The sequence below is a fragment of the Callorhinus ursinus genome, unplaced genomic scaffold, assembly GCF_003265705.2.
Source record: "Callorhinus ursinus isolate GAN/ISIS: 27379988/994484 unplaced genomic scaffold, GSC_fseal_2.0 scaffold9, whole genome shotgun sequence".
In the NCBI taxonomy this organism is placed as follows: domain Eukaryota; kingdom Metazoa; phylum Chordata; class Mammalia; order Carnivora; family Otariidae; genus Callorhinus; species Callorhinus ursinus.
Genome location: NW_027397071.1, coordinates 16,568,064 through 16,592,563, shown reverse-complemented (window position 1 = coordinate 16,592,563; position 24,500 = coordinate 16,568,064). Strand labels below are relative to the sequence as shown.

General features: G+C 39.2%; 1 long non-coding RNA gene across 3 annotated transcripts in view; it reads left to right on the top strand.

Annotated features, from left to right (window-relative positions):
- Positions 1–23,061, top strand: part of LOC141373406 (uncharacterized) — a 118,105-nt gene extending 95,044 nt beyond the window's left edge. For all 3 annotated transcript variants that reach the window (XR_012379341.1, XR_012379342.1, XR_012379340.1), the window contains 2 exons: positions 20,736–20,788; positions 22,524–23,061. This is a non-coding gene — a long non-coding RNA (uncharacterized lncRNA). The remainder of the gene's footprint in view (positions 1–20,735; positions 20,789–22,523) is intronic.
- The last annotated feature ends 1,439 nt before the right edge of the window (positions 23,062–24,500 follow it).

The following is a 24,500-nucleotide window of genomic DNA, read 5'->3' as shown; positions in this document are numbered from 1 at the left end:
ATTCCCTCTCTTGCTGTGTCTCTCTCTATCAAAAAAAAAAAAAAATCTTAAAAAAAAAAAAGGATTATTCACCACGACTAAGTGAGATTTATTCCTGGGCTGCAAGTGTGGGTCAACATCTGCTAATCAATCAATGTGATACACTACATTAATAAAAGAAAGGACAAGAAACATATGATCCTCTCAATAGATGCAGAAAAAGCATTTGACAAAGTACAGCATCCTTTCTTGATTACAACTCTTCATAGTGTAGGGATAGAGGGAACATACCTCAGTATCATAAAAGCCATATAGAAAAGCCCACAAGTATCGTTCTCAGTCGGGAAATCTTTTCTTCTAAGGTCAGGAACATGGCAGGAATGTCCACTCTTATCACTGCTGTTCAACATAGTACTAGAAGTCCTAGCCTTAGCAATCAGACAATGAAAAGAAATAAAAGGCATCTGAATCAGCAAAGAGGAAGTCAAACTCTCACTCTTTGCAGATGACGTGGTACTCTATGTGAAAAACCTAAAAGACTCCACCCCAAAATTGCTAGAACTCATACAGGAATTCAGCAAAGTGGCAAGATATAAAATCAATGCACAGAAATCAGTAGTATTTCTGTACACTAACAATGAGAAAGAGAAAGAAGAAAGAGAATTTAAAGAGTTGATCCCATTTACAACTGCATCCAAAACCATAAGATACCTAGGAATAAACCTAACTGAAGAGGCAAAGGATCTGTACTCAGAAAACTATAGAACACTCATGAAAGAAATTGAGGAAGACACAAAGAAATGGAAAAACGTTCCATGCTCATGCATGAGAAGAACAAATATTGTTAAAATGTCTATGCTACCTAGAGCAATGTATACATTCAGTGCAGTCCCTATCAAAATACCATCAACTTTTTTCACAGAGCTGGAAAAAATCATCCTAAAATTTGTATGGATCCAGGAAAGACCCTCAATAGCCAAAGGGATGTTGAAAAAGAAAACCAAAGCTGGTGGCATCACAATCCCAGAATTCAAGCTCTATTATAAATCCATAATCATCAAGACAGCATGGTACTAGCACAAAAACAGACACATAGATCAATGGAACAGAATAGAGAACCCAGAAATGGACCCTCAACTCTATGGTCAACTAATCTTTGACAAAGCAGGAAAGGATATCCAATGGAAAAAAAGACAGTCTCTTCAATAAATGGTGTTGCAAAAATTGGACAGCCACATGCAGAAGAATGAATCTGGACCATTCTCGTACACCACACACAAAAATAGACTCAAAGTAGATGAAAGACCCCAATGTGAGACAGGAATCCACCAAAATCCTTGAGGAGAACACAGGCAGCAACCTCTTCCACCTCAGCTGCAGCAACTTCATTCTAGAAACATTGCCAAAGGCAAGGGAAGCAAGGGCAAAAATGAACTATTGGGACTTCATCAAGATAAAAACCTTTTGCACAGCAAAAGAAACAGTCAACAAAACCAAAAGACAACTGACAGAATGGGAGAAGATATTTCCAAATGACATATCAGATAAAGAGCTAGTATCCAAAATCTATAAAGAACTTATCAAACTCAACACTCAAAGAACAAATGATCCAATCAAGAAATGGGCAGAAGACATGAACAGACATTTTTCCAAAGAAGACATCCAAATGGCCAACAGACACATGAAAAAGTGCTCACTCAGCATTAGGGAAATATAAATCAAAACTACAATGAGATACTACCTCATACCAGTCAGAATGGCTAAAATTAACAAGTCAGGAAATGACAGATGTTGGCAAGGATACAGAGAAAGGGTGACCCTCCTACACTGTTGGTGGGAATGCAACTCTGGAAAACAGTATGGAGCTTCCTCAAAAAGTTGAAAATAGAGCTACCCTATGACCCAGCAATTGCACTACTAGGTATTTACCCCAAAGATACAAATGTAGTGATCTGAAGGGACACCTGCACCCCAATGTTTATAGCAGTGATGTCCACAATAGCCAAACTATGGAAAAGTTGAGATGTCCATCGACAGATGAATGGGTAAAGAAGATGTGGTATATATATATATAATGGAATATTAACCAGGCATCAAAAAGGATGAAATCTTACCACGTACATTGATGTGGGTGGACCTGGAGGGTGTTATGCTGAGTGAAATAAGTCAATCATAGAAAGACAATTATCATATGATCTCACTCATATGTGGAATTTAAGAAACAAAACAGAATCATAGGGGAAGAGAGGAAAAAATAAAACAAGATGAAATCAGAGAAGGAGACAAACAATAAGAGACTCTTAACTATGGGAAACAAACTGAGGGTTGCTGGAGGGGAGGAATAGGGTAACTGGGTGATGTACATTAAGGAGGTCATGTGATGTAATGCGTACTGGGTATTATATAAGTCTGATGAATCACAGACCTCTACCTCTGAAACTAATAATACATTACATGTTAATTAATTGAATTTAAATTTTAAAAAGATGAAAAGATAACACACACACACACACACACACACACACACACAGAAATGTACAGAACAGGCAAATTCATAAGGCTCAGAAAGCAGATTAGTGATTGCCAGGGGCTGGAGGGATGGCAATGACTGCTTAATGGGTACAGAGCTTACTTTCTGGGGTGATAAAAATGTTCTGGAACTAGACATTTATACAACATTATGAATTATATACTTAAAATGCTAAATTTTATGTTACATGTTTTTTACAATAATGTATAAAAATTTTTTGATCCATTTATATAGTTGGTTTAAAAATTTAGATAGGAATCAGCTTCAGGTTTTTTCCAACTAGCCAGTCAGTCACCACAGTATCTAAATGATAAATTTGTTTTGAGTCACTGATTTAAAATGCCCCTTTTCATCATGTTCTGTATTCTTATATTAATTTGAGGCCTTTTCTGGACTTTCTGTTCTGAGCCAGAGTTCCATCTGCCTCTTCCTAACCAATACCATACTGTTTTATGAAATGTAGCTTTACATTCTACTTTGATATATTGCAGGACCAGTTTTCTGTTCAATTCTTCGCTACCAAAACACTTTCTTTGCAGAATTTCCCTGGAAATTTTTGTACTTTTATTATACAAGATAAATAATATAACATTCATTCAAGTTTCTTGTTAAAGCTATTACAATTCTTTTAATAGACTTTATTTTTTTAGAGCACTTTTAGGTTCACAGCAAAAATGAATGGAAAATAGAGAGTTCCATATACTCCATGACCTCCCCCAACACACACACACACACATACACACACACACACACATAGACAGATATTCACAACCTTCCCATCATCTAGCACCAGAGTAGTGCATTTGTTATAAGGAATGAGCCATCCCTGGTGCATCATTATCACCTAAATGCATAGTTCACATTAGGGTTCCCTCTTGGTATTGTACTTTGGAGTCTACATTGTTCACTCTTGGTATTGTACATCTGGCTTTTGACAAATGTATAATAACATGTATCCATCATTGCAATATCATACAGAATACTTTCACTGCCCAAAAAATCCTCTTATTTACCCCAAAGATACAAATGTAGTGATCTGAAGGGGTACATGCACCCCAATGTTTATAGCAGCAATGTCCACAATAGCCAAACTATGGAAAGAGCCGGGATGTCCATCAACAGATGAATGGATAAAGAAGATGTGGTATATATACACAATGGAATATTATGCAGCCATCAAAAAAAACGGAATCTTGCCATTTGCAACGACATGGATAGAACTAGAGGGTATTATGCTAAGCAAAATAAGTCAGAGAAAGACATGTATCACATGACCTCACTGATATGAGGAATTCTTAATCTCAGGAAACAAACTGAGTGGTGGGGGAGGGGGGGGGGGGGAGGGAGGGGGTGGCTGGGTGATAGACAATGGGGAAGATATGTGCTATGGTGAGCGCTGTGGATTGTGTAAGACTGATGAATCACAGACCTGTACTTCTGAAACAAATAATACATTATATGTTAAAAAAAAAAAAAAAGAAGATAGTAGGAGGGGAAAAATGAAGGGAGAGAAATCGGAGGCAGAGACAAACCATGAGAGACTATGGACTCTGAGAAACAAACAGGGTTTTAGAGGGGGTGGGGGGCAGGGATGGGTTAGCCCAGTGATGGGTATTAAGGAGGGCACATACTGAATGGAGAACTGGGTGTTATACGCAAACAATGAATCATGGAACACTACATCAAAAACTAATGATGTAATGTATGGTGAATAACATAACATAATAAAATAAAATTTAAAAAATATCCTCTGTGCTCTGCCTATTCAGTCCTCCTGGCCCCCCCAACCCCCTGATAACCACTGATCTTTTTACTGTCTGTATAGTTGTGCCTTTTCCAGAATGTCATATAGTTGGAATCATACAGTATGTAGCTTTTTCAGATTGGCTTCTTTGATTTAATAATATGCATTTAACGTTCCTCTGTATCTTTTTATGGCTTGATAGCTCATTTCCTTCTGGCACTGAATAATATTCCATTATCTAAGATATACCAGTTTACTTATCCGTTCACCTACTAAAAGATATCTTGGTTGTTTCTACATTTTAACAATTATAAATACAGCTGCCATAAATATCTATGTCTAGGCTTTTGTGTGGACAGGCTTTTATTTTGAAGTAATCTCCATTCTCATTGTGGGGCTCAAACTCATGACTCCGAGATCAAGAGTCACATGCTCCACCAACTAAGCCAGCCAGGTGCCCCTATGTGGACGTAAGTTTTCAGTTCCTTTGGATAAATACTAAGGAGCACAATTGCTGGATCATATGATAAGAATATGTTTCATTTTGTGAGAAACTGCAAAACACTCTTCCAAAGTGGTTGTACCATTTCCCATTCACACCAGCAATGACTGAGAGCTTCTGTTGTGCCACATCTTTGTCAGCATGTTGTCAGTATTTTGGATTTGGGCCATTCTAATAGGTAGAGTGGGCTGTTGGAATCTTGACTGTCAAGTTTATCATCTAATTTGGGATTAGCTCTCCATTATTCAAATCTTTTTTTTTATGTCTTTAAGTGGATATTTATAATTTTTTCATGTAAGTCCTATATATTTTGTGATATTTATTTCCATTCATAATATAATATAATATAATATATTCATTATATAATATAATATATAATATTATATTATCTATGACATAATTTCCTTTACATTTTCCAAATTATTTTCTGTGTCTGACAGTTATTGACTTTTATATATTTCTTTGGTATGGATTACCTTTTTTTGTTTTTTAAAGATTTTATTTATTTATTTGACAGAGAGAGACACAGCAAGAGAGGGAACACAAGCAGGGGGAGTGGGAGAGGGAGAAGCAGGCCTCCCGCGGAGCAGGGATCCTGATGTGGGGCTCGATCCCAGGAGCTTGGGATCATGACCTGAGCCGAAGGCAGACGCTTAACGACTGAGCCACCCAGGCGCCCCTGGTATAGATTACCTTATTGAACTCCAGTTATAGATGACATGATATCATCAAAATAATTTTATCTCCTATCCAAGTTCATACTTCTTATCTATGTGCATTCTTGAGACTTCTCTTCTACATACTTGTCTTTCATCCATCTGGCATAAATTCAGCTCCCTCCTTTTTAGCTGTGGCCCTCAATCTATTTCTGAATTTCAGACTTCTCTCTAGAACTTGACACTCATGTATTTATTCATTCAACAAATATTTATTGAGTGCTTACTGTGAACTAGACTCTTCCCAGATATATCTCCAGGGATAGTAAAACCACTAACTCTTACCAAAGAAAGTTCTCCTTATAAGAGAGTAACACTGCTGTTTCGTTATTATAATGTTTAAGTTTTGAAAGATAATGCATTTGATTACAAAGAACTTCCAGTTTCTCAGATAGTTTATATTTGTAAAATTACGCCAAAACTACATTTAACCAGCATCCTGCAATGTGTTTTGATGCCCCTACAGCTCGTTTGATCCTGGAAATCCCATTTTTACATGTTTCAATTTCTTTTTTTTTTAAGATTTTATTTATTTATTTGAGAGAGAGAGAGAGAGAGCATGTGCAGGGGGAGAGCAGAGGCAGAGGGAGAAGCAGACTCCCCACTGAGCAGGAAGCCTGACACAGGGCTCTCTCGATCCCAGGATCCTGAGATCATGACCTGAGCCAAAGGCAGATGCTTAACCGACTGAACCATCCTGGCGCCTCACATGTTTCAATTTCAACTTTGTGGTAAAGAACTCCAAAATGTAATGCTGTTTTATCAAAAGAATATGTGGTGTTAACTGTCATGAGGATTTAAGCCAGTGACTGCTAATACATGTGGTCACTCATTTACTTGAATGGTTAACCAGGCAGATTTTAAGTTGAAGATTACAATTTATTTTTTACATGTTCCCACTGGCTTGCTTTTATGATTCACCTAAAGCCCCACGATTAGCTCTACTTCATACCTCTGTCAGCATATGAGAGAACTGGTAACGCTCCTGAGAAAAAGAATCTGCAGGAGTAGGAAGCGAGAGGTCCTCTAAAAAAATTCAGAAAAACAGAAAGACAAGTTGTTTATAAGCGACTTTGGTTATTCTGTAAGGAAAGACAGAAGACTGAGGTTTCGATTCCAGATCTACAGAGAATAGTTGTATGATTTAGGAAACGTACGGCTCTTTTCTCTAGCTATAAGATGAGAATAAGTGTACTCACTCCTTAACTTCAGAGCAATGTTAGGAGAGTAAATTAGGTAACATATAACAACCTTATCATCATTCTCCTTGTGATTGTGCAATGTTAGGGAAGATCACCTAGTTAAACCTCCTTTTCAGTGCAAGGAATCCCATATACAGTGCTCCTAACTGGTAGATAGGTATTTAGGCTCTGCTATGTATTAGGGAAATCAAGGGTTCTAGAGAAAGTACTCTTTTAAAAAGGGTAAATATTAATGTAAGACACTTTAACATCTACTCTAATGATGAAGACCAAAATGGGGGAAATCATCTTAACTATTAGCTATTTCTTTAAAAAAAAAAATATTTATTGGGACGCCTGGGAGGCTCAGACAGTTAAGCGTCTGCCTTTGGCTCAGGTCATGATTTCAGGGTCCTGGGATCAAGCCCTGCGTTGGGCTCCCTGCTTAGCCGGGAGCCTGTTTCTCCCTCTGCCTACGGCACGCTCTCTCTCTCTCTCTCTCTGACAAATAAATAAATAAAATCTTCAAAAAAAAGTTTTTATTTATTTATTTGAGAGAGAGAGAAAGCACAAGCTGGGGGAGAGGCAGAGGGAGAGGGACAAGGAGTTTCCCCACTGAGCAGGGAGACTGACCAGGGGCTCGATCCCAGGACCCTGGGATCATGACCTAAGCCAAAGGCAGATGCTTAACCAACTGAGCCACCCAGGCTCCCCTTATCAGTTATTTCTTTATAACAAAATACTTATTTTCTAATGTCAGATCCTTTGGAGGCAACGCCAAATGATATGGGAGATATAAATTACATATTATATTTAAATCTACTCCTAGTTACTGAACACTTAGAAGGGTTTCCTTTCCAAATAAATAAAGAACTTTAATTTTTGATATTTAAAATTTGGGATAACTATGTATTACATCCAGCAAATGTCAAATTTTCTATTCCAATGTAACTCAGCAGTGATAAAAAGTAAAAAGATTCTAAAAGTGACATATTTGCTGTCAGTGGAAATAAAGTGCTTCAGGGTTTTCTGCTTTGTAGTCCCAGAATGAAAAAATAAATTCAAAGTACTGTCATGTAGAGAATATGCTTAAAGTACAAAAAACATTAATAATGGCCAGGCTCACCTGTTATATATTGACCATTTCTATCAGTGAAATAGGAACATGGAATATATACTATTTTCATCATACTATTTTTATTTAATGAAAAACTGGAAACATGACACAGCGAAAAACGTTTCTTTTTCTGGTTTCAATGTCACTAACATCATCTTTCCTAAAAAAAATAAAATACACAACCCACTGGACTGAAATGAGTTTTTCATAGTTTTTTTCCCACAAGTGAATAGGCAAACAAAAGACTGCATTTGAATGGGGTTCTCTCCTTAAAAACATTTATTTTGTGGGGCGCCTGGGTGGCTCAGTCAGTTAAGCATCTGCCTTCAGCTCAGGTCATGATCCCAGGGTCCTGGGATCGAGCCCCACGTTGGGTTCCCTGCTCAGCGGGGAGTCTGCTTCTCCCTCCACCTCTCCCTCTGTCCCTCTCCCTACCCCTCCCCTTACTCATCCTCTCTCTCAAATAAATAAATAAAAACAAACAAATAAATAACATTTATTTTGTTTCTTAAAATCCTTTTGTGCAAGGAGGATCTGGATGATGGTGTTGATCGACTAAAAGAGGGCCTTAGTTGTGTTTATAAACAAATATAAGACCTGTAAATCCAAGTTGCAACGCAAAAATTAAACAAAAATATGCTACCTTCTAAGATCGAAAAATGCAGGACCTTTAGTCAAAAAAATATATATATATTGTCTAGGCACCTATCAGATAGGTAACACTGCACATAAATGTTTTAGAAATGGAAGAAAAGAAAATCTACAACCTGATTTAATCAACTTGTTTCTATTTCTTGGTTCACCTAAAATTCCCCTAGGTATTTTTCTTCCTCACTAACAATGTTCAAATACCATCAGCTATTAACTAATATAGCCTAAAATACTGTGTTTTCATAAAAGTATGCACATTTTCTTTATGATATTTACTAAAAACTATTCTCAGTTCTCAGGAGAAAAAGCAATGAACCTACTTCTTAAAATGGTTTCAGAGAAATAAACTCTTGGAAGTTCCTTTACGATTTTTTTTTTTCCCTCAAATGAAGGGCATCCTGTCTGAAGCAGAATTATTATCAAACTAAAAGCAAGAGCTTCAGGGTAACTGAATTTAAAAGTCTTTTACTTTAAGAAAAAGTTCTGGTATGTTCTGAGTATATCAGATGATAGGATTTAGTATAATAAGAGAAAAAAAAATCACCTCTTCAAGGTGATGTGGTAAGCCACAATAGTTTTTAAAATACTTGTTAAACAGAAAGTTGTGGTTCCTGCTAGTGGTCAGTGTATGAAGAATTAGAAATGCTTAGAGTTTCAATAAATCAAATTCTAGAATTGGTGAGTACAGGTATTGCTGCATGGTAACCTGATTTGTAGAATTTTAGGGGTGTATGATAAAATGAATATCTCTTATGATCCCTTTAAAGAAACTGTGACTCCATCTGTTAAACTTTGGCAGAAGGAGTAGGGAACTTAAATTCTTAAGGAATCAGGTTTGGCCCCCTTGGTGCTATTTCCTTAGAAATGAGACCCCCCGGGGAACATCAGTGTCGAGGAGGTCCTGAATGGTGTCCCTGCAGAGCTGAGTGGTTGCTGCTAACCTCCCTTCCAGGCCTCCGCTTGTCACGGACTCCTTAGGGCAGAACTTCACCCATCAGTAGCAGCCACGGCAGGCGTGTGTTTTCTTCCCTATCAACTTAATATCCACTGACTCCGAACGTATCTTTATAGTCACCGCTGTGGAGGAAAATAGAGCAATGGCCCCCGCCCGCAGGCAGCTCTGTAGAAGAAAGAGGGATAGAGTAGAATGATGCCCTCATGGGGTGCCACCCCAGAAACTTGGGTGACAGTCACGCTTTCTGCCTTCCTTGACTCCCCACATCCAGATAGTCACCAGTCTGCAAATTATTCCTCTCCAGGAGTTCTCGAATGTATCCGCTTCTTTTTCCCCCTGGTTCCCTGGCATAAATTCGGCCACCTATGTCCCCTGGCATTTTGAAACAGCCTCTGGGCTGCCACCGCCCATCCAGTCATCCTCCTCCTGAGAACCCAAGTGGTCTTTCTGAACTGCAAATGTCCCTCATGTAAAACTTCAATAATTTCCCAGTGCTGTCAGGATAAAGTCCTCACTTCCTCATGTGGTTCATAAGACCCTTTGTCAACTGAACCTCTTCCCGCAAATGTTTCTGCAGTTTCACCTCTTGGTTCTCTGAATTACTGAAACTTCAGTTCCCTGAATGAGTGACGTTCTCATCTCTGGACCTTTGCATGTTCCCAGCGTGATTGGACTCCTGCCTGCCTCCCCAATGTCATATCATAGCACTGTCCCCTCGCTGAGCCGTCGCTCACATTGGTCTGGAATGCACATTGGTCTTCTTTCTTAGGGCTGCTTGTGTTTTCTCCGGTATGAACACTCTTCCCCAGTTATGACATCTATCTAGATGACTCCAACATGGTACACTCAATGGCTGCATGGAAAACCAGAATGAGGGAGAGTATGTATGTACTTTAAGCACATCTTGAAAACAGTTTCAGAAGTTTGAAGTTCTCAGAAACCACAGTGGAAAATTAACATATAATCCACTGAAAACGAAACAATAGAGTGATTCTTTTTGAATGGCATTTGGAAAACTGAGAGGCTGAGACAGAATCTAGACAGGTCATTTGGGTAGTGCGAGTAGTTGTGAAAAGTTCCAAATGATGAACTATTAACACTGCACTATGATGAGTAGCTCATAGTCCCTGAGAGGTGGATGTTTCCAAGCCAGTGGGGGAAGCAGAGATATGTTCAACCATCTAGGAGGTCTGTTCAGTAATAGCCACAGATGATTGAGCTTCTACTCTTTGGCCTGTTCCCCTGCATTATCTCCAGACCCATATTTCCAACCTCATGTTGTCTGTCACTACTTGGGCACCCCACAGGCACCTCAGAAGACCTTACCTATCCAGGACAGAATTTGTCATTCCCACAACCTGCTGCTTTTCTAATGTTTTCTCTTCTAGTTAATGTCGCCTCCTTCCACTCAGAGATCAAGTAAGATATCCAAGATATCCACTTAGATGTGCCTTCATACTTACACTCCTACTATCCACATGCAGCATGTCACCCTCTCTTCTTGATACTACTTTCTTAATTTTTTTTTATTTGACTATAGTTGACCCACGATGTTACATTAGTTTCAGGTGGACAACATAGTGATTGGACAACTCTATATGTTATGCTCTGCTCACCACAAGGGTAGCTCCCATCTGTCACCATACAATGCTATTATAATACCTTTGACTACATTCCCTATGTTGTACCTTTAATTTCTTAATAATGCTCAAACCCATTAACTTCTCTTCATCCTCACTGCCTCTACTTCAATGAAGTCTACACTCATTTCTGAATAATAATAGGTTCCTAATTGGTTTCCCTCCCTCCAGTCTTGGCTCACCTTCATTCTCCATACTGCAGCCAGAGTGGTATTTCCAAAGTTCAAATCTAATTATCTTGCTTTTTCTGTTTACGACCTTATAGTGATTCTCCATTGCTCTCAGGATAAAGCACTTGCTGAATATTCGTTGAATGAATTATCTTCTCAAATGTTCAGAATAACATTAGGTTAGACAGTATTATTCCATTTTTCAAATAAGGGCATTCAGGTTAAAGTGAAGAACTTAGGCCAGAGTCAAATGGTTAGGTTTGTCTGACTTCTAAGGCTGTACTTTTTCTACATCACACTGCCTATCCTTTCTATCAGGAGAGGGCCTCTTCACGTGGACAGCGAGAAAAGACTCCTGGGTACGCAGTGTGTTTCTGCCAGGCATACGCAAGTAAACAATCTCTGGTTCCCATAATACTGTAGTAAATGCTTTATAGAATTATCTTGTACTGAGGGAAAAATGTGATTAACCAGACATTTTGCTTTAGCATATTTTATTTTAAGAGCATGCAGTGAAAGACATTGCAAACTTTTAGGCAAAATTTCAATATTACCAAAAACAAGCTGACAGGAATTTTAAGGGCAGTTTCCAAGGTATAACTTGGAATCTCTACACATTGAACTCTTTGTGTATACCTCTTCTATAGCACATATAATGACCACCAAATAGAGCTTTTGCCCAGCATAGTACCTGACATATAGTAGATGTTCGGTAAGTATTTGTCAAATGAATGAATTTTTAATAAAGGGGGAAAAGTAAAACCCTCAGCATTCTAAGATCCAGAGTCATTTACTCACGGTTGTCGTATTCTTCCTCCTCAGGGAAGATAGTAAACTAATATATTTTAGCTAAGTTTCCCACTACATAGGTCAAAACAAAAAAGTTTTCTTATTTTCAGTAAACTAGAATATTCATTCAATCAGAACAATTTATTTCCCAAGTATAGCGGTAAGAAACACATGTGATTCAAGTTTTTAAACTTTCTATCAAGGGTGCCTGGGTGGCTCAGTTGGTTAACATTTACTCTTGAGTTTGGCTCAGGACATGATCTAAGGGTTGTGAGATTGAGCCCTGCATTGGGCTCCACCCAGGATGTGGAGCCTGCTTGACATTCCCTCTCTTCCCTCTCCCTCTGCTCCTCCCTACCCTATATGCACTTGCCTCACATGCGTGTTCTCTCTCTCAAAAAAAAAAAAAAAAAAAAGCTTAAATAGCAAAGTTATCCCAGTCTACATTAATATTTCAGACTTCTTCTTGGTCATTTTCCCCCAACTCTCTCCACAGTTATACAGTGTGGAGTTACTTAACACATGATAATTTTAACCAGGGTTAACCCAGGATCATATTTGTCATATTAAAACAAAATTAAAATATCCTGGGGCACCCGGCTGGCTCAGTTGGTAGAGTGTATGACTCTTGATCTCAGGGTCATAAGTTTGAGCCCCATCTTGGGTGTAGAGATTACTTAAAAACAATAATAATAAAAAAATGTTTAAAAAAGTAAAATATCCTGATTTTCTGGGTGAAATGTATAATAGATAATTCTTGGTTAGTCAGGAAAAAGATAAAACTCAAACTGTACATATCACTATATTTCTAGGTCTCTATTTTTATAATGAAAAAATTATACTTATAATATTGCTTTAAATATTTTAGTACATAAATCTCCAATATGAAGATTTTAGACATGTACCACTTAAGGAAATTAAATCTTATTTCTCCTTTTAAAGATGTATTTCTTTATTATTTGAGAGAGAGAGACAGGGAGAGAGGGAGAGTGAATGGGGGAGGGGCAGAGGGAGAGGGAGAGAGAGAATCCCAAGTAGAATCTCCGCTGACCGCAGAGCCTGATCCCATGACACTGAGATCACGACCTGAGCTGAAATCAAAAGTCAGACACTTAATGGACTGAGCCACCCAGGTGCCCCTCTTATTTCTCTTAAAAAAAAAAAAAACAGATCTTTATTTGAATTATTGGCAATGATGGCTGATCTTCATTCAGGTCATGCTACAAATAGGAACAGAAAATAGGGGAAAACTGAGCTTGAGTTTCCACTGTAGTGAAATTATGATTTTAGTTATGATAGATTGACAGCTTATACTATTATGTAGTAATAGTAGATCTAATGAACGTAGATCTAATATCTCACTGCTTCTAAGAGAATCTACATAGAAAATTTACTGTATCACCAACACCAAGAATTTCTGATGGAAATTAATTCTATCCTGAAGTCCAGGTGAAATTATTTTAGGACTGAGCTCAGATACCTTAACAAAAATTTGTTTTCAACCATGGCATACTATTGGCAAATGTGGAAAATCCAAGGGGTGCAAGTGATAATTAGATTAATATTAGATTTTTTTTTTTAAAGACTATAGATTTTTTCAGGCCCCCTTTTTTTTTTTTTGATGGGACACAATTCTGGGCAATGTTATCATAATTGTTCTGACGTTGGCCTTGGCTGGGGAAGCAGTGTCATACTTCCTTCTGTTTGGGGACCTGTCTCTCTGATTCTATAGTCCCCTGTAGAGCAGCCACAATTAGTTTGGCGGAGAAGCACAACCTCACCATAGCTTTTACAAGAGGCGGAAGCATTGCACGCCTTGTACTGTATACCTATGCAAATTTGCTCTCTGTTTGTATGTGTGGGCACTCTGTGCAGGAGAATCCATCCAGTGCAGATTTCCTCTCTGGGTCTCTGAGGGTTGGGTTTCCTTCCGGCAGTAAGGTGTGTGGGAATCTCTCTGAAACCACTCTGTTTTCCTGCCTTGTTTTTTTCACTCCTAGTGAGATATAGAATAGCTCATACTCATCCTTTCGGTTGACGTGTTCAGCCTCACCTTTCCATGCGTCTGACTTCAGCATGTGTTTTGCAGTCTTCAAATGAATTGTGCACAAAACATCCAGCAGCTGCCTATAGGAGATAACTGCAGAGCGCAGGCGTGTAGAGCCATGTGGTCAGTCCTTCCCTTCCTCAGAGGCACTCTGCTCCTTTGAGGGTCTCCTGAGTTATCAACCGCCAGAGTTCAAAGAAATCGGACGATATTTTGATTTCTGTGGAAAAAGAAAATCGGTTTAAAATTCAAAGTACCTGGGTAATCATTTGTAGAAAAAAAAAATCTCTGAACTTTAAGAGTAAAGGAGAGGGATCCCTGGGTGGCTCAGTTGTTAAGCATCTGCCTTCTGCTCAGGTCATGATCCCAGGGTCCTGGGATCCAGTCCCACCTGGGGCTCCCTGCTTAGTGGGGAGTCTGCTTCTCCTTCTGCTGTTCCCCCTGCTCATGGTCTTTTTCTCTCTTTCTCTCTCTCTCAAATAAACAAATAAAATCTTAAAAAAAAAGAGTAAAGGAGAAAAGAAGTAGGAAATCCCCTCAACAGTTTTATTTAGAAAAAAAAAAAATCACACCTATGCTACCCTCATGGTGATAAGTAAAAATAATAATGCAGGAGCAGCACTTGGTGGAGACATTTTTAACCACATTTTAAACTAGATTATTAAAATTCACAGTATCAAGTACAAGAGCACGAAACATAATTTACTCCATTTGTACTCACTACTGCACACCTAAATGATTTTTACACGCCATGCAGCTGCTTCTTAGGTGGCTTAGTGGTTATTGTGGATCATGAACCCCACCCTTTTGATCAGATAAAGCTAAAATATGATGACGTAGGGAGAAAAAAAACCCTTATATTCATCAGCCAGTGTTTAGAAGGATTTATAAGACACAAAATATCCAAAATGGAAATCTATCAGACTCTTTAATAAGTTTGCAATATTTTAAACAATATTATCGCTTATCAAGTTGCCTTTCATCAAGCTAAAATCTTCTTTTTTTTTTTTAAGATTTTATTTATTTGACAGAGAAAGACACAGCGAGAGAGGGAACACAAGCAGGGGGAGTGGGAGAGGGAGAAGCAGGCTTCCTGCCCCGCAGGGAGCCCGACGTGGGGCTCGATCCCAGGACCCTGGGATCATGACCTGAGCCGAAGGCAGACGCTTAACGACTGAGCCACCCAGGCGCCCCCAAGCTAAAATCTTCTGAAGCATCTATGTTCATAGAGGACTTAACCGATCTTTATCATGCTTACATTTGATTTTTTAAAACAACATAAGCTTCAGACGAATTATTTTGCACACACGAGTAAGACTTCACCTGTGCAGTAAACAATCTACATAAGCATATTTGGTGGTCCTGCAAGTCCCCTACTCTTTTTTTTTCTAACCCAGTGGATACCCCCATGCTCTTTCTGTGTGGAAATTCTGAAGCTATCACTGGCACTGGTTCTTTTGGTTTTGTCTTTTAAAGTCTCTAGACTCTTCTCCACCAATGGTACATGATGGGCCTTTATAGCCATTTCCCTGTGCTTTACTAGGAAAACTTCTAACTGATCCAGTTGCCTCCTGTCTACTCTCTACCTTGCTGCTAGAATTATCTTTTTATTTTTATTTTTTTTAAAGATTTATTTGTTTGAGAGAGAGAGAGTGCAGGCTCAAGTGGGGGGAGGGACAGAGGGAAAGGGAGAGAAATCCTCAAGCAGACTCCCCATTGAGTGTGGAGGTGTGGAGCCCAACATGGGGGGCTGATCCCAGGACCCTGGGATCATGACCTGAGCCAAAATCAAGAGCTGGATGCCCAACTGACTGAGCCACTCAGGCGCCCCTAGAGTTATCTTTTAAATGCAGAACGGATCATTTTATTTATCACCCGTAGTGCGTGGTTCATTGCTCACCACACGAATTCCTGGTGTGACAAGATCACTATAGCCTTCGGGATACCTGGGAGGAGGGGCATAACCAGATCTCCAGTTCACTGCCTCTAACCTCAAGCAGTTTCTTCTGTGGTGACCCCAGTATATTATTCAAATATTACCGGTTTTCATTTGGGCCTTCACTTAAAAGGTTTGGCAGCACCTCTTTAAAGCAAGGGTTCTTCACTGAGACCTGAGAAACCCTGGGAGAGCAATATATGGACTTGAGGATATTTGTGATCCTCCATAGTTTCTGGGAGTGGGTCCTCCAAAATAATCTATACTTAAAGGGGACTAGCTCCATAATATATATTGGCCTTAACAATCCGTTCTGTGCTATCTTGGTAACGTCAGCAACAGCCATTTTTTCCTGTGCACCTTATACTCCAGCCACTGCAGACTACTTGGCATTCTTCCAACCTGCCACTGTTCTCCAGCCCTCATCCTTCTGCAATTTATCTTCATTGCTTTCTTCTTCTTACCTTACGCTTCGGCAATGAAGAGTTGTTTGCAGCTCTCTGAAATGTACTTTCAAGGTCCAGCGTTCCATCACACATTATCTTCAGCTTGGAATGCCCTCACAATCCGCCTGGTGAACTCATCCACATCTGTCAGGACCCAACTTAAACCCCCCTCCTGTAGAAGCCTCCCCCTACTCCTACTAGAAGAATTCTTTCCTCTTGCTTTTATGTTGCCTTCCTATTTTATATTAATACTTATGTTATTACACTAATTTTAATTTATTCTAAGGATTGCTGTATATTTTTCTCCCCCTAAGACTATGCTACTTGAAAGTAGGTACCTAATTTATTCATCTTTCTATACCCAGCATATTGCCCTCAGTTGGTGGTTAATGCATGTTTGTTGGATAACTGTTCCTTTATCTTCATCTCAATCTGTGAAACTCTGACTTAATCCTTGAAGATTAAAATGGTTAAAATATCACCTCTGAAAAACCTCTTGACTCCAGCAGGTGAGGGGGAACACTCTTCTCTGTGATACCTAGTAGTTCATAAACAAGTCTACTAAATCAGTTATGCCTTTCTCTTACCTTGCTCAGGTGTAAGAACTGAGAGCCTTCAGTTGCAGGCTCAGCTCTGCTCAGTTCCTTGGCTTAATCTTTACCACTGGAGCAACCAGCAGTGGTTTCAACCCCACCTGTGAATGTATTGCCCACCACTGCCACCACCACCACCACCACCACCACCACCACCACCACCAAAAACAACTCTAAACTATTTGTTTAGAGCCCTAATATCTTTACTTGCCAGTCCTTTCGCTCTGGAAACGATCTGTATATACACTTGTCTGGGAAACCTATTCCAAATGGGAGAATTTCATAGGAACCATAACTCTCTTTCTTCCTCTTTGTATTCCTACCCCAACTTTAAGATCAGTGCTCTATCAAATAGGGCCTAATCTTTCCCTTTGAAATGCGCATCACTCTGTTAAAGAAGACTGAACTTAGAGCCAGTTTAGTTTTCCTGACCAGGGTCACCCAGATCTGTTTTCTGCTTTATCCTATTCCCGTAAAGGCTGGAGCAAATTGTACAGTGACAACATTTAATAATCCCTAGTGCTTAACACAATGACTTCTCTAGAATGGATACTCAACATGAATGGATGGACAAATGGTCATCCAGTTAAAAAAAAAGAAAAAGAAAAAGACATTTTTTGACGGGTGAGAACATGGACTGAGGGTTGCCAGATCTTCTACTTTTTCTTTTTAATTAATTTTTTAAAAGATTTTACTTATTTATTTGTGAGAGAGAGAGAGCATGAGAGGGGGGAGGGTCAGAAGGAGAAGCAGGGAGCCCGATGCGGGACTGGATCCTGGGACTCCGGGACCATGACCTGAGCTGAAGGCAGACACTCAACTGACTGAGCCACCCATGCGCTGCCAGATGAAATGATGAAAAAGTTCTGAAGATGGATAGTGTTATTGGTTGCACAATGACATGAACGTACTCAATGCCACTGGATTGTACACTTAAAATTTTTTTAGAATGCTAAATTTTATGTTCTGCATTTTTTACTACAAGTTTTAAAAATGGGTTATTCATAATCATGATCTTTATTGCTGGTTTACATAGGGTTTTATTGATGTCAGGCTCTTTTGTGCCTTTACCCTAGTTCCTCCTAAATCAGCTGTTCTACCTTCTGTGTATATGTACAGACATAAGAATGTGGGGAGGGGGAGAAAGGAGAGAGAGAGAAGGGGAGAGAGGGAGGGAGGAAAGGCGCTAAAATGAACAGCTCCAAGATTGAAATAGGTAGGACAAGTTAATATTGGTATTCATCTCTGCAATCTAACAACTTGTCTTTAGAGAGTCTTATTGCTCCAAGGATGCCCTGTTCCAGCTCTGGATGTTTTTAAATGTTGGTGTCATATAGGATTTCCCTTGGCATGGGCATTGTCTGTTGGGATTTGTTCATCCGAAGAAAAGTAATCCTTCTAACTTTCAGAAGAATGTGAGGGGGAAAAAGCATGATGTCTATCTCACTTTTCCAACCTCGTTTCTATCACTCCACTTAAGTCCCTTATAACCTCATGCCTATACTATTATGTTAGTTTCCTTCTTCCTTTTAATTCTTACCTCATTCAACATATACTGCACTGTTCTACCATATTGATTTTCTAAAATACCACCCTTTCTTAGTACATGACTTTACTTCCTATTTCATAAAGGCTATATCATGCATGAATGCTCTGAACTTCCTGCCCTTCCCCTCACTTCTAAAAACATATCTGCATATGCTGTAACTTAGCCTCCTTTCCCTGTTCCAAAAGGAGAGGTTTCAAACCCCTAATCCAGCCACCTGTGCTGGGGCTCTCATTCCCTCCCACCTCCTTCAGGACCTGGATCCATCAGCCGTCTCTTTTCTTTCCTGTGCCTTCAGCCTCCTTTTCTTCTTTAGCTCTTCCCTTTTAGCCTGTAAACAAGCTCAAGTCTTTCTCAGTTAAAAAAAAAATTGCATTTCTGAAGCTGCCACCCTGAATTTCTCCTACTCACTCCCAGGCTTCATGAAAGACTGTGCTTTATTTACTTTCTCCACTTTCTCCCCCCGCCCCACCAGATGCTCCTGCCCCCACCTCTCTACTACAACTGCTCTATGAATGTTATCTGTGGCCCGTAGGTGCCAAATGCAGTAGGCAGTTTTTCATTATTTATTTATCTAATCTGTCTACAACTTTGACACTTTGGGCTAAAATCTTTTTTTTTTTTTTTTTTTTGGCCTGGTTTCCATGGAACCATTTCTCCTCACTCTAGAATCATCTCTTTCTACTTTTCCTCTGCTCACACTCAGCTACTGGTGCATCCCACTGATCTGTCCTGTGCTGTTCCTTCTCAGCCTGCCTATTGATGAGGTCTCCAAGCTGATGGCGTCACCATAAACTAATAATTCCAAAATCTCTTCGTCTCCCTCAGCTTTCTCCAGTTTGCTAGACTCAGGTGCATACTGAACATGTGCACTTGGACACGCAGGATATTTTATTGTAATACCCTCTCCCCAGAGCAGTCTGTCTCACCCCTGTGTTCCATATCTTGGTAAATAGCATTACCATCTATCAATTGCCCATATCAGAAACATGAAAAAGATTCTATGTTCTTCCCTCTTCTAATCCAATTAGGCACGAAGTCCTGTGCATCTTACAAAAGTAACTCTTCAAGCCGATTTCCCATCTTCATCTATCCTGCCTGGTTCTTTAGCTATTTGGCTAATTGTTCTTTAATTATTCACTCACTCCAGTAAAATGGCACCATCTTAAGAATCCTATAAAATACTCTTTGTTTGCTATAAAATTGTCAGTAGTGAGTTCAAATCTTTTGTAAGAACATCTGGAAATTTAGACCTCACCCTTTATTTTATTCAAAAGTCAGACTATGGCAATGAGATACCACTTCACATCCACTAGGACGGCTATTATCAAAACAAAGCAAAACAGAAAATAACAAATGTTGACAAGAATGTAGAGAAATTGGACCCCTTGTGCACTGTTTGTTAGAATGTAACTAACCACTGTGGGAAATACTATGGCAGTTCCAACAAATGAAACATAGAATTACCATATGATATAGCAATTCCACTTCTAGGTCTGTACATAAATGAATTAAAAGCAGGCACTAGAAGAGATATTTTTACACCATGCTCATAGTGGCAATATTCACAAAAGCCAAAATGTGGAAACACCCTAAGTGTCCATTGACATTGTCCATTCACAAAATGGTATGTATATCTGTATATGTGTGTGAATATGTATGTGTATATAAATATATATATTAGAATATATATAATATGTGGGATATATATACAATATATATTGCATATGTACATAATGAAATGTTACTCAGTTTCGAAAGGAATGAAATTCTGACACATGGTACAACATGGAAGAATCTTGAGGACATTATGCTAAGTGAAATAAGCCAGGTACAGAAGGACAAGTGTTGCGTGATTCCACTTATACATGAGGTACCTGGAGTAGTCCCATTCACAGGACAGAAAGTGGTAGCATGGTGGTTGCCAGGGATGGAAGAAAGGAATAATAGGGACTTATTATAGGAAGGGCACAGAGTCTCATTTTGGGATGATGAAAAAGTTCTGGAGATGGGTAACACTGATGGTTGCATAATAATATGGAGGCACTTAATGCCACTGAATGGCACACTTGAAAATGGTTAAAACAGTAAATTTTGTTATGCATATTTTACCAATATCTTATTCAACTCAGGCTGCTATAATAAAAAGAACATAGACTGGATGGCTTAAACAATAAAAATTTATTTTTTCAGATTCTTGGAGGCGAGGATGTCGAAAATCAAGGTGCCAGCACACGTGGTGTCTGGTGAGGTCCCACTTTCTGGCTTGTAGACAGCTGCCTTCTTGCTGTATCCTCACGTGACTAAGAGAAAAATCATCTTTCTCCTGTCTTTTCTCATAAGAACACAAATCCCATTCATGAGGGCTCCAGCCTCAGGACAGAATTACCTCCCAGAGGCCCCACTTCCAAATGCCCTGATAGTGGGGATTTAGGCTTCAGCATATGAATTTGGGGGACACAAACATTCAGTCCATAGCAAACCACAATTTAAAAATTAGAATAGATTTATCAGATGAATAAAAATTGTCATTCTTGAAATGTCTTTCTGTAGAGTTCCAGGAGTGTAGACTTTATCCTCAATGATACGAGGGGGCATGAACTAACTGAAGCAAGTGATATTTTGCCAGAAGTGTAGGAGGGACCAGTTCTAGAAGACAATCAGAGATGTCAAAGAGCACTTTGAAATTCCTGGGTAGAAAGAAAAGGAGAATGTCTATAACTGAGAAGGTGACCCTAATGAGGTGTTTATTCCTCCAGAGACTCAGATTCCTTTATTTACATCCTTCTAGAAGCTCAGGGGGAGAATGTGTGTTTCCCAGCTTGAACAGAACCCTTCCTACTTCTGTTAAAAGCAAGCATTCATACAATGCACTCCAAAACAAAATAGAACTATAGTTAAGTGACAAAAAAACAAAAACAAAAACAAACAAACAAAAAACAGTTTAAAAATACATGCATGTTTGAAGTAATTACGAAGAAATTCAAAAGCTGAATAAAAGAGAAAAACAACTCAAGATCAGAACAAAGTCTTTGGGAGCTCTAACAGGAAAATATGTGTATCATTGTTAAGTGCCAAAGTAAATACAGCACACAAACCCAAGGCTTATCTGTGTGGTTTCCATAGTGTCAATATATATGCAAAGCTGGTCTGACGGCACTGAGACCCATCAAAGGTCATGGAAGTAAAAACAAAAGTCAGACTGTCTGTGTGAACCTTTGGCAAGCAAGTGCCAGGGTTCCTGGACATTTTCTCATTTCTAGAGAAGTGAGCGAGAGGTGGCAGTAATGTTCTTTTCCTTTCTCTCTCTATCTCTCTCGCTCTTTCTCTGTCACCCCCTCCCTCTTTCCCTCCCTTCCAATCTCCCTCCCTCATGAATTAAAGCATTATTTCCTTTGAGGCCCAGGAAATGAAATTCAAATTTACAGTGAAAGGTTACTAATGAAAGAGATGACCCGTTCTTTTTAATATATATGTATTTTCATGTATAATTGCACTGTAGTTAAAATGAGAGCTAGTTTCTTTAAAATTGGCCTGTTTTGTGGGGGGAAGGATAAATACGCACTCTTTTCAATATTCTTTCTGCTTGTCATATCAAAATAGCTGCAGATAAATGAATAACACAAGAATGTCTGCTGTAGCCACACAGAATCAGGATGAGAGGAAGAGCACATCACACATTTTTCTTTGGTCGTGCTACAGTTTGGGGGAACAGATTAGGAGGCTACTGAAATGTTAGGAGGATGTGGGTGACAAATTATATTTGTTGAAAATGTAGCTACACTCAGTGGGATGAATTTGCTTTGGTATTTAGAAGTTTAAATAGCAGCTGTGTACTGAGGATAGTTTTTGGTTTGGTTTTGGGTTTTGTTTTTGTTTTTGTTTTTTTACTTTTTTAAAGCGACTGTAAGGATTTACTGCTTGCTTAAAGGTAGTGATTTATTTATTTATTTATTTACTTACTTACTTATTTATTTTTAGGTAGGCTCTATGCCCAACGTGGGGCTTGAACTCACAACCCCGAGATCAAGAGTTGCATGCTCTATGGACTGAGCCAGCCAGGCTCCTCTGGTTTTTTGTTTTTTTGTTTTTGTTTTTGTTTTTGTTTTTCTCGAGTAGAGAAGTGTGGAAATGAAGCAGTGAGTTTATTCTATAATCTTTTCTTAAATTATGACTATATGCTGTGCACTCTGCCAGGTACGGTTGTGAGTTATTTGAAGCTCACATCTGTTGAGTAATTTCCCCAAGGTCTTGCTGCTAATCAATAACAGAACATAGACTTTGTAGTTCGAAAGTCCATGCTTTTAGCTCCTATCCTATGTTACCTCTTAATTCCATTTGTTAACAGGGCAGTGTTCTGCATTGTGCGTCCCTGTATCTGGACTTCTCCCTCACACCTGACTCTCAGACCCTATGTGTAAGGAGGGTTCCCAGCACCAGTGACTTCCTGACTACTACCACTACAGCTAATAGCACTGCTCCTATTAACTACCACTAATAAGAAAGATGATGATTGATAGTGTTCACTGAGTACTTACTATATGACTGAAACTCTGCCAAGAACTTTGTGGAAGAACTTTGTGAGCTTTATTATTATTATTATTATTATTATTATTTTCAGTGGTTCTTGAAGGGATATGCTCTGGAATAGACTCCTCTGGGGTTAGATCTTAGTCCCTTTATTAGCTGTGTGACCATGGACAAGTTATTTAATTTTCCTGCCTCTTCATTTCCTCAACTGTAGGATGGGAGTAATAAAAATATCTAAGAAAGCTGTTGGGAAAATTAAGCAATATAGAGAAATAGTCAGTAAACATAATCCATACTGACTACAAATTATTGGTATTAATATAAATACTATTAATAATTTCATCCATCTGTAAAAACCCTGCCATGTTTATATAGCCCAGCTATGAGGCCTCTTGTCTTTGTGTCTCCCTTTTTGTAAAAATTCCAGTTTCCTGCCTAGAACTGAAACCTACTATGGACACTTGTCCAATGGCTGGATCTTTAGTACCCTGTGCTTTGTTCCTGGGAACTGGATCTTATCCCCCACATCATCAACTGCTGGCTGGGATGCTACAGATCACTTACTTTCAATGGAGCCAGGATGAGCTACCACCGGATTTTTAATATCTCCATTGCTACCATATCCCAGGAAAATTAGACCCCCTTAGCTCTGTCTTTGATCCAGGCTCTAGTCCAACATGATTCTTTACTGACTCCAGTTTAAACTGTTGAGTGTCTCCTGTCTTGCTCAATGCTGCTTCTTGCTCTTCCCTGCTAGCTATCTTTAAAATTATAGTATCCCTTGAGATCAAACTCACCTAAGATTCAGCATGTAGTATTATAGTTGTAGAGGAGTCAACAATGAAAATACATAGTCCTGTCCTGAAAGAACTTATAATCTTCATAAAATAGAAAAAAATAGAAGACATAGCTTATATGCCCCCTTGGATGCCACAGGCCTTGCCTGCCCTGCATTCCAGGCCATCAGGTCCTCCGTGAAAGCTTCTATGGAATACCCACTCTATGCCTCACATGATTCTCGTGTGTGGAGCGGACTAATTGCTTGTCCAAGAATATTGGCCTTTCACTTTGGTTACTGCTGTGTAGCCAGTTAACCAACCATATGTCCGGAGTCTCTGGCTGCTTCCCTCATTTATGGGCTCAGATGAAACACTTCACCACGGGGCATGGGATTTGGCTTCCTTATCAATCAGATGCTATATCCAGAAGTTTAGGATCCTAAACCAGTGGAAGCCGGGAGACCAGAGGGAGCCAAACCGATCAATTCTCTCTCCTCTTTCCCTCACATCCGTTCTCAGGCACAGTTTCCCAGTGCGGCAGAACAGATAAAACTTGCGAGTGATTGTCTCAGTCTCTCCATGGCTTATTATGAAGTAGTGACAAGCATGGTGATCTTGTGTTACATACCCTTCTCACACTTAAAGTTAA